Source organism: Rhinolophus hipposideros (assembly GCF_964194185.1).
Source record: "Rhinolophus hipposideros genome assembly, chromosome: 14".
NCBI classification, from domain to species: Eukaryota; Metazoa; Chordata; class Mammalia; order Chiroptera; family Rhinolophidae; genus Rhinolophus; species Rhinolophus hipposideros.
Genome location: NC_138060.1, coordinates 32,092,407 through 32,099,687, shown reverse-complemented (window position 1 = coordinate 32,099,687; position 7,281 = coordinate 32,092,407). Strand labels below are relative to the sequence as shown.

Below are 7,281 nucleotides of genomic sequence, written 5' to 3'. Positions count from 1 at the left end.
AGCAGTCAGCCAGGGAGGAAAACGCGACGTGAACAGGGTGAGGTCTGGCGATCCTCTCACCCTCTAGCTCTCTCTCTGGGGTCAGCCTCCGCTCCCTCCAGCACAGCACTTGATTGACAGGCTTGCCGGCCCAATCCCAGCGCTTCGCAGATCACTCTCGCGTCAGGGATAGGAGGGAAGGGGGCTGCTGAGCCTATCAAATTAGGTCAGGAGGGGACTTCCTGCCCGCGCAGATCCGACCGCGGCCTCGCGACCAGTCGGCGCTGCAGCCCCGCCCGCCTGCCTCGCGCGCCCCGCCCCTCTGCCGAGAGCTACGCGGCGGCGGAGCGGAGGCCTCGTGCCGTAACGGCCATCGCGGCGGCCGCGGCGGCGTCCGGGTGCCCTCCTCAGGTGAGCTGGGGCCGCCGGGGCTCGGCAGAGGGAAGGAGAGACGGCTCTGCCGGCAGGCAGACGCACAGAGACCCTTTCCTTGCCCCTTGCGTTCACATAACCTGTTATTAGCTGCGTCGCTTCCTCTTCCCCGGCGAAGTTGGCCCGGGGGGCGCCGTCTGCGGGCCAGGAGCGGAGCCTGAGGGGGCGGGGAGGCCGCTCGGCCCGACCTGGGCGTTTGCACTGTGGCTTGGCGCACCCTCCGGCCACTGCCCTGGGGGGCGCGGCCCCGCGTCTCCCTGGTCCGACCCCCGAGCGCCAGGTCTGGGTGAGCCCCCTAGCTGGCGGCCCCTGCGAGGTTGGGAGGTGGAGTGTACAGCGTGCGCGCTTCTCTGTTTCCTTTCCTCCCCAAAAGTCATCTTGCCTGTTAACGGCGTAATGCAAGGGCAGGAAGGTATGAACGCGGTAGGGGAAGGAAGGGGCGCGCTCACCTGCAGCCATAGAGGAGGGGAGGGAGGGACCCGTGCCCTGTGCGGAGGGTGGACATCCACAGGATGCGCCCTCTGCCCCTCCCCCACCCAGCCGTTTCCCTGGTTCTTGGGAAATCTGGATTATTTTAATAGTTTCGTACGTGAGTTGCTTGGGCTGTGAGCTTTGGAGTTGTAATATATCCGGGGAAAAAAATTACCTCGATAGGTTGATTTTGTAACCTTTCTTACGTGTTTCCATGAAGCTAAATTTGCCAATAGGAGCTCGAGAAGCTGAATTTTGTTCAGGGTTGAGAACCATAACATTATGGACGCTCAGTTATTGTCGAACTGATGAACTGGTCATCTGAAAATAATTCTGCCCGTTAGATTTGGTAAGAAACCTTACGAGTTAGGAAAGGATGAAGTTAAAGAGAATTTTTAAACTCCGTCTTGGGTGATGAGCAAAGAAGTTCAATGTCCGGTTAAAAAGGCTGTGTTACCTTTTTAAAATCTTTTTAAAAAGGATGTATTCCTTTTTAAAATCTTACTTTGGTAGATATGTGAAAACCAATCATGCAATTTATTAAGTACCTGGAAAGCACTTGTACCTACAGTCTCAATTTTCAGAGAGGTCACAAAGTAAATGGGGAAATAATTTAAGAAGGTTTGGTTTGTTTGGTAATTATACTATTCAGTTTTTAAAATAGGCATCCCATTCAGTTTGACAGTAACTGAAGAAATATGCATTGGTTGACTAGTAGTAGTTTTCATTCCATCTTGATCACAAGTTCTGGAATTTTCTTTTTTGGGAAAATTGTGATCCATAGGAATTAGCTATAATACCTGTAAACACTATTTGCAGAGTTCAAGACTCCTCAGTGGGGCTTATTTGCGTATTAAATTTTAAATTATTTGCTTTATTTTTGTAAGCGTTATCTTTTAGTCCAGGTTTTACCACTGCTTTCAGGTCCATGTAAATAAAACTTGAAGTATACAGAGAATGTTTTATTAGATACTGAGTGATACTTTATGCTGCTGGATGTATTTCTTTTGGACCTTTGAGAACTTTCCTCCCAAAACTCAAGGTAGATTTGATTGTTATAAATCACTTGTCAGGAAGACTTGATTTAATAAATACAGATGTAGTCCATTTTTTAAATCATAGTTTAGTAACTGTTACAATTTACTCACGTTTATAATACAGAAAATTACCAAATGTTTTCTACCTACACATGAAGACTAAATGACTATTTAGTTGATACATAAAATTGGAGCAAACTCTTGAAATCACTAAGCATTTAACAAATTCTTCATAAATACTTTGTTATGCTTGTTTTAGGAAGACAACTAACAGGGCCAAAAGTGACATCTGAAGATTATTTAATTAAGGCAACAATTCTATCTGGATGATCCTCATTTTAAACTATTTCAAAGATAGAATTTATAGTCCTTTCTTCAAAACTGATTTCAAAACATATGCTGTTTTGATGATACAAACCTTGGTTTTATCTTTGACTCCCTCAATCCACATAATGTTGGCCAGTTTTTGTCAAGCCATTTTTAAAAATTTCTTTCAGGTGTCTGTTCATTTCCACTAGCTTTTAACTAGGTTTTCAATCTGCCTTTTCTTCCTACTCAGTACGTCCCGCCTTCTGCCTAATCTTAAAATAATGCTTTGAACATATCACTCACTGTTAAACCAGCAATAGTTCCCAGTTACCTGTATAGTTCAGAATTCCTAGCCTTCTAACAATGTGCTTTCAAACCCTAGTTTTTCTAATGACACCTCTATTTCTCTATAGGAGCTGTCCACCCTAACCAAACCAATCTCGTTCTCATTTAGACTTTGTATTTTTCTACCTTTATATCTGTTAAGACGTTGAATGTCTATGTGTAGTCTACCTATTCTTTAAAAGAAATTTATCTCGCTAAAGAACCCAAGTAGCAAATGAAGTCAGATTTTGGTGAAGTTTCAGTTTTGGTCCTTCATTGCAGCCTTCCAGATCTTTCTGTTCTCTGTGTTTTTCTTTGAACCCATAGCCTTTATTTTATCATTGGGTTTTAATCTGATATGGGCATGTATCATAATATCATGGAACAATATTGTGGGAAAGTTGGAATCTACCTTTCCATTTTATAGATAAGGAAAATGCAATGCATACAGAATAAGTGCACTGAAATTCACACATCTTGTGATGGTGGCAGAGTTAAGACTCAACCCTTGATTTCCTATATTATTTCCTAATTCAAGTTCTGTATATTTTTAGAAATTTCCTGTGTGTCTTTTATGAAACTGTATTATTTCTCTCTTGCAATGTTGTTTTGTGTTGTTTGCTTCACATTACTTTGCATTTTGTGTACTTGAGCCTTTTCATAAATTCAGAACATTTTTATGGGGACAGAGGAACCTTCATGACCTGCATTATTTAAACTATTGAAACAGTGATTTAAAAGTCTGTGTACAGCCTTTTGTATCAAAGCATTAACAAAAATATCTCTATAGTTGTTTCCTATGACCCACTAAAAAGTAAATGAATCTCTTACAAGTTTTACTGCTGGAGTTTAGTTTGTTTCAGTTTCTTGATAAAGAGACTGAATCTTTGGGGGCCTTGAAAGTAGATGGAAACAATATAATGGTTTGGAGGAAACCCCTGAGGGCTTATCAGGTAACTAAATTGAATGATCTAGCTAAATGTTCTTTTTCTCTTTTTAAAGTTAGAACAGTAACAGTTTTACATTTTGCTACTTTGTCATTTTGTTCATCTGTCAAGAACCAGATTATTGAGCAATCTGGTTATTGAGCAAAACATTCTGAAAATCATTTGTTCTATTTGGGGAGTTAGAGAACTTTTTAAAAAATATATTTGTTCTTCACAATTTTTTACCTCTTAACTCTAAAGTTCTGTTAATAGTAGCAGCTAGGATTGCCTTGGTATTTTCCTTACATTTATATAGCAAGAGTTGAATGGTGGAAGACAGGTAGCACAGAAAACTAAAGTAAAATATCTCTGGAAGAAATGCTTTACTCTTTTCGTCTGAAGCAGGCTATTTTTCTTTTAATTTTTCGTTGTTTATAATGGCGTTTTTATTCGTTTAAATAACTTATCTGCTAAAATAAATTGTTGAAACACTGAATCTCTTGTTCTTTATTCCTAAAATTGTACTTAAGGATACTGAATTGGATGTAAATATGGTTTGAATGATTTTCTGCTTTTGTTCAAACAGAGCAATTGAATAAAAACAGTAGAATATGGCTTGGGGAAATCTTTTTTAAAAAATGAATGTAGCTAGAAAGGATGGGTTTTTTTTGTTTGTTTCTTTTCAAAGAATCAGCCTCCCCAAAATTTCAGTACATACTTCCAAATCATGTTGCATTTAGATCAACTCAAATAATAGATACAGCAAAGAACTTAATGTGCCTGCACTTTTTAAGTATTCCAGCTATATTACAAAAATGTGCTATTAAAACAAGGCATTGGAAATTTTTCCTTGGAAATGCTCGATCACGTACAGGCACTAAAATTTTTCATTTTTAGAAACATTTAGAATACTTTACATACAATCCCTTTCCTTCCACTTCCACCCTCCATAATTCTGCTGCCCTGGGAAGTTTTTATTTATTTATTTTTTATTTCCATTTCTTTATGTTCTTTAAAAGGCCTATAAGGCCTTCCATGATTTATCTTTTGCCTACTTCTAGTTTCATCTCTTGCTATTTTCCCTTTCTTTTAGGCTGCTCTTTGGACCGTGAATAGTAAAGGTCTTTTTTGCTTTGGAACCAGTGAACATGCTCTTCCTAAGGCAGATGGCTTCCTTAGGGTAATTAGTATTAAATTTGACTGCCAGTAACAGAAAGATGCCAAATAATAATTTATCTCTCACACCAGAGAAGTCCAGAGTTTGCATGGCACTCGTTTATTGTTATTTCCAGATGTTTTTCCCCCCCATTATGAGTAACTGAAAGAACTTTGTGTATAAGACCTTAAAAGTTTTCTCCTTTTGGTTAATTCCTCTTGTGGAAGCTAACTGAAAATCTCATTAATTTCTTTAAAAAGTTGCTAGAGAAAGTATTGTTAAATTTTTTTCAATTGCAAAGTGTACAAATTTCAATGTGTGTACCTCAATAAATTTTTATATTTGTAGACATCATATACCCATCACCCAGATCAAAGTATAGAATATTACTCATGTTCTGGAAGGCTCTCTCATGCTTCTTCTCAATCGGTATCTCCTATCCCCAAAAGTAATCACTGTTCTGACTTACATCACCAAGGTTTTTGCCTGTTCTTGAACTTCATGTAAAGGGAACCATATAGTATATACTCTTTTGTGGATGGCTTGTTTTAACATTGTGGTTGTGAGATTCACCCATGATGTTGGGTGCAACAATTTTTTTTCACTGATGGTAGTACTCCATTGGGTAAATGTACAATTAAAAAAAAATTATTAATGGATATTTGATTTGTTTCCAGGTGTTTCCTTTTTTTTAAGTTTTTTTTTTCCAGCTATTATGAACAAAGCTGATACATTTACTTGGAATTCTTTTAGTAGATATAGACACTCATTTCTTTTGGGTATATATACCTGGGAGTAGAATTGCTGTGTCCTTATTTATCAGTTTTTGAACCGCCTCAAACCAGCTTTCTGGCTGGTCCATAGTAGTTTTTGGGATTTCTCCTTTTGCCATAAAACTGGTGACTCCCTTTGCCTTTTTCTTCTGTTAAATCTACTCCCTGAAAATCATGTGGTTCTTTTTTTTGGTTTGACTCCTCCTTTTGATGGAGTATATCCTACAGTAAATTCCTGTGAAAGGTTGAGATCTTGCATTAATGAAAACCTTTTTTTTGTCTTCCTACTTCCTGATTTGGTTAAGTAATGAATTGTAGGTTGGAAATCATTTCCCTTCAGAATTCTGAAGGCGTCTCTCCATTGTTTTCTAGCTTCTGATCTTTTGAGAATTCTGAAGACATTCTGATTCCTGATTCTAATGTTTTTTGCCTTTCTGGAATTTTGTATCTCTTATGTTCTGAAATTTCATGAGGGTGTTACTTGGCATACATCTGTTTTTGTGTGTTTTCCTGGGTATCATCCTGCCCTCCAAATCTGTAAAATTATGTTCATCAGTTCTGGGATCCACTGATTTATTTCATTCATGGTTATATTATTAATAGTTTTCTAGGCTGCCACAACAAAATATCACAGATTGGGTGGTTTAAACAACAGAATTTATTTTCTCACAGTTCTCAAGGCTAGTTTCAGGATCAAGGTAGCCTCAGGGTTGGTTTCTGTTGAGATCTTTTTCTGGTTTATAGACAGTCACCTTTCCACTGTCCTTACAAGGCCTTTTTGTCCTCCTTTTATGAGGACATAGTCCTTTTGGATTAGGGTCTCACCCTTATGATTTCATTTAACCTTAATTACCTCCTGAAGGCTTTTTCTCCAAATACAGTCACATTGGGGTTTAGGACTTCAACATAAATTTGGGGGGCAACAGCATTCAGTCCATAACAGTGGTTTCCTCTTCTCCCTTCTCTTTCTATCTCTCTGAAACCTGTTATTTGTTTGGATCTCTGAGACTAGTCCTCTATTCTTTCTGCTGTTTTTCATCTCCTAATCTTTTTGCTCTATTTCTGTGGGAGGTGTCCTTTATTTCCTAAGCCTTCTGTTGAAAATTTCATTATTGCTGTCAAGATTTTGATTTCCTAAGAGCTCCTTTTTTTTCCTTAAAAAATGTTTTCATAGAGAATATCCTGTGCTTGTTTTACGGAAGCGCTATCTTCTCTAATTTCTGAGGCTATAAATTACTTTTTTGAAAAACTTTTTTTTCTTTTTGCAGACTTCTATATTGGCCTCTAACTTTCACGTTGGAAGCTTACTTCAGGTGTCAGGAATCCTTGGGTGTTATCTTGTGACAGAAGGCCTGAATTGATGGGGACCTAAAGATTTTGAACTTCATTGCATGGTGGTCCAAGTGAGCCCCTTTTGAGAAAACGCTGATGTCTGGGAGGTGTTTCCTCTGTGTGAGGTTCGTGAAGGGAACACTCAATCTGCTTGAGGGCTGAAGGTTTGGCCACCAGTTTTTTGTTTGTTTTTGGTGTAAGGGACTGGATTTCTCATTTCCCCACTTTGGTAGGGATGCAGATCTTTAATTACATCTGGTGACTCCTAGTTCAGAGTGGAGTAGCCACCATCAGGTAGATTTGGCAAGGAAATTTCTAAGGATGTAAGGACTTCTCAGACTACTCACCCAGTCTTCCTTACTTAACCCTTTCTTTTCTCAGATTAAGCAATAGCAGGGGCTGCCGGTTCCTGAATCTTTTGAGGATTCCAAGGTATAAGTTGAGTTTTTCAACTCCTGTTAGGAGTTAGGTTTAGACTTCACCTTTCCGGAATTCACTAAGTGAGCTAGTTACCAGTTGTCCATCTGTCTTTTAGCTTCCAA

General features: G+C 39.1%; 1 protein-coding gene across 7 annotated transcripts in view; it reads left to right on the top strand.

Moving 5' to 3' along the window:
• Nucleotides 1–212: 212 nt before the first annotated feature.
• NCK1 (NCK adaptor protein 1) overlaps nucleotides 213–7,281 on the top strand; it is a 77,781-nt gene continuing 70,712 nt past the window's right edge. For 2 of the 7 annotated variants that reach the window (XM_081071807.1, XM_081071803.1), the window contains exon 1: nucleotides 213–390. The gene's annotated coding sequence lies outside the window, so the exon portion shown is untranslated. Of the gene's footprint in view, nucleotides 391–700; nucleotides 824–7,281 lie in introns of those variants that run through there. The other 5 variants (XM_081071808.1, XM_081071810.1, XM_081071805.1 and 2 more) reach the window with 4 other exon arrangements.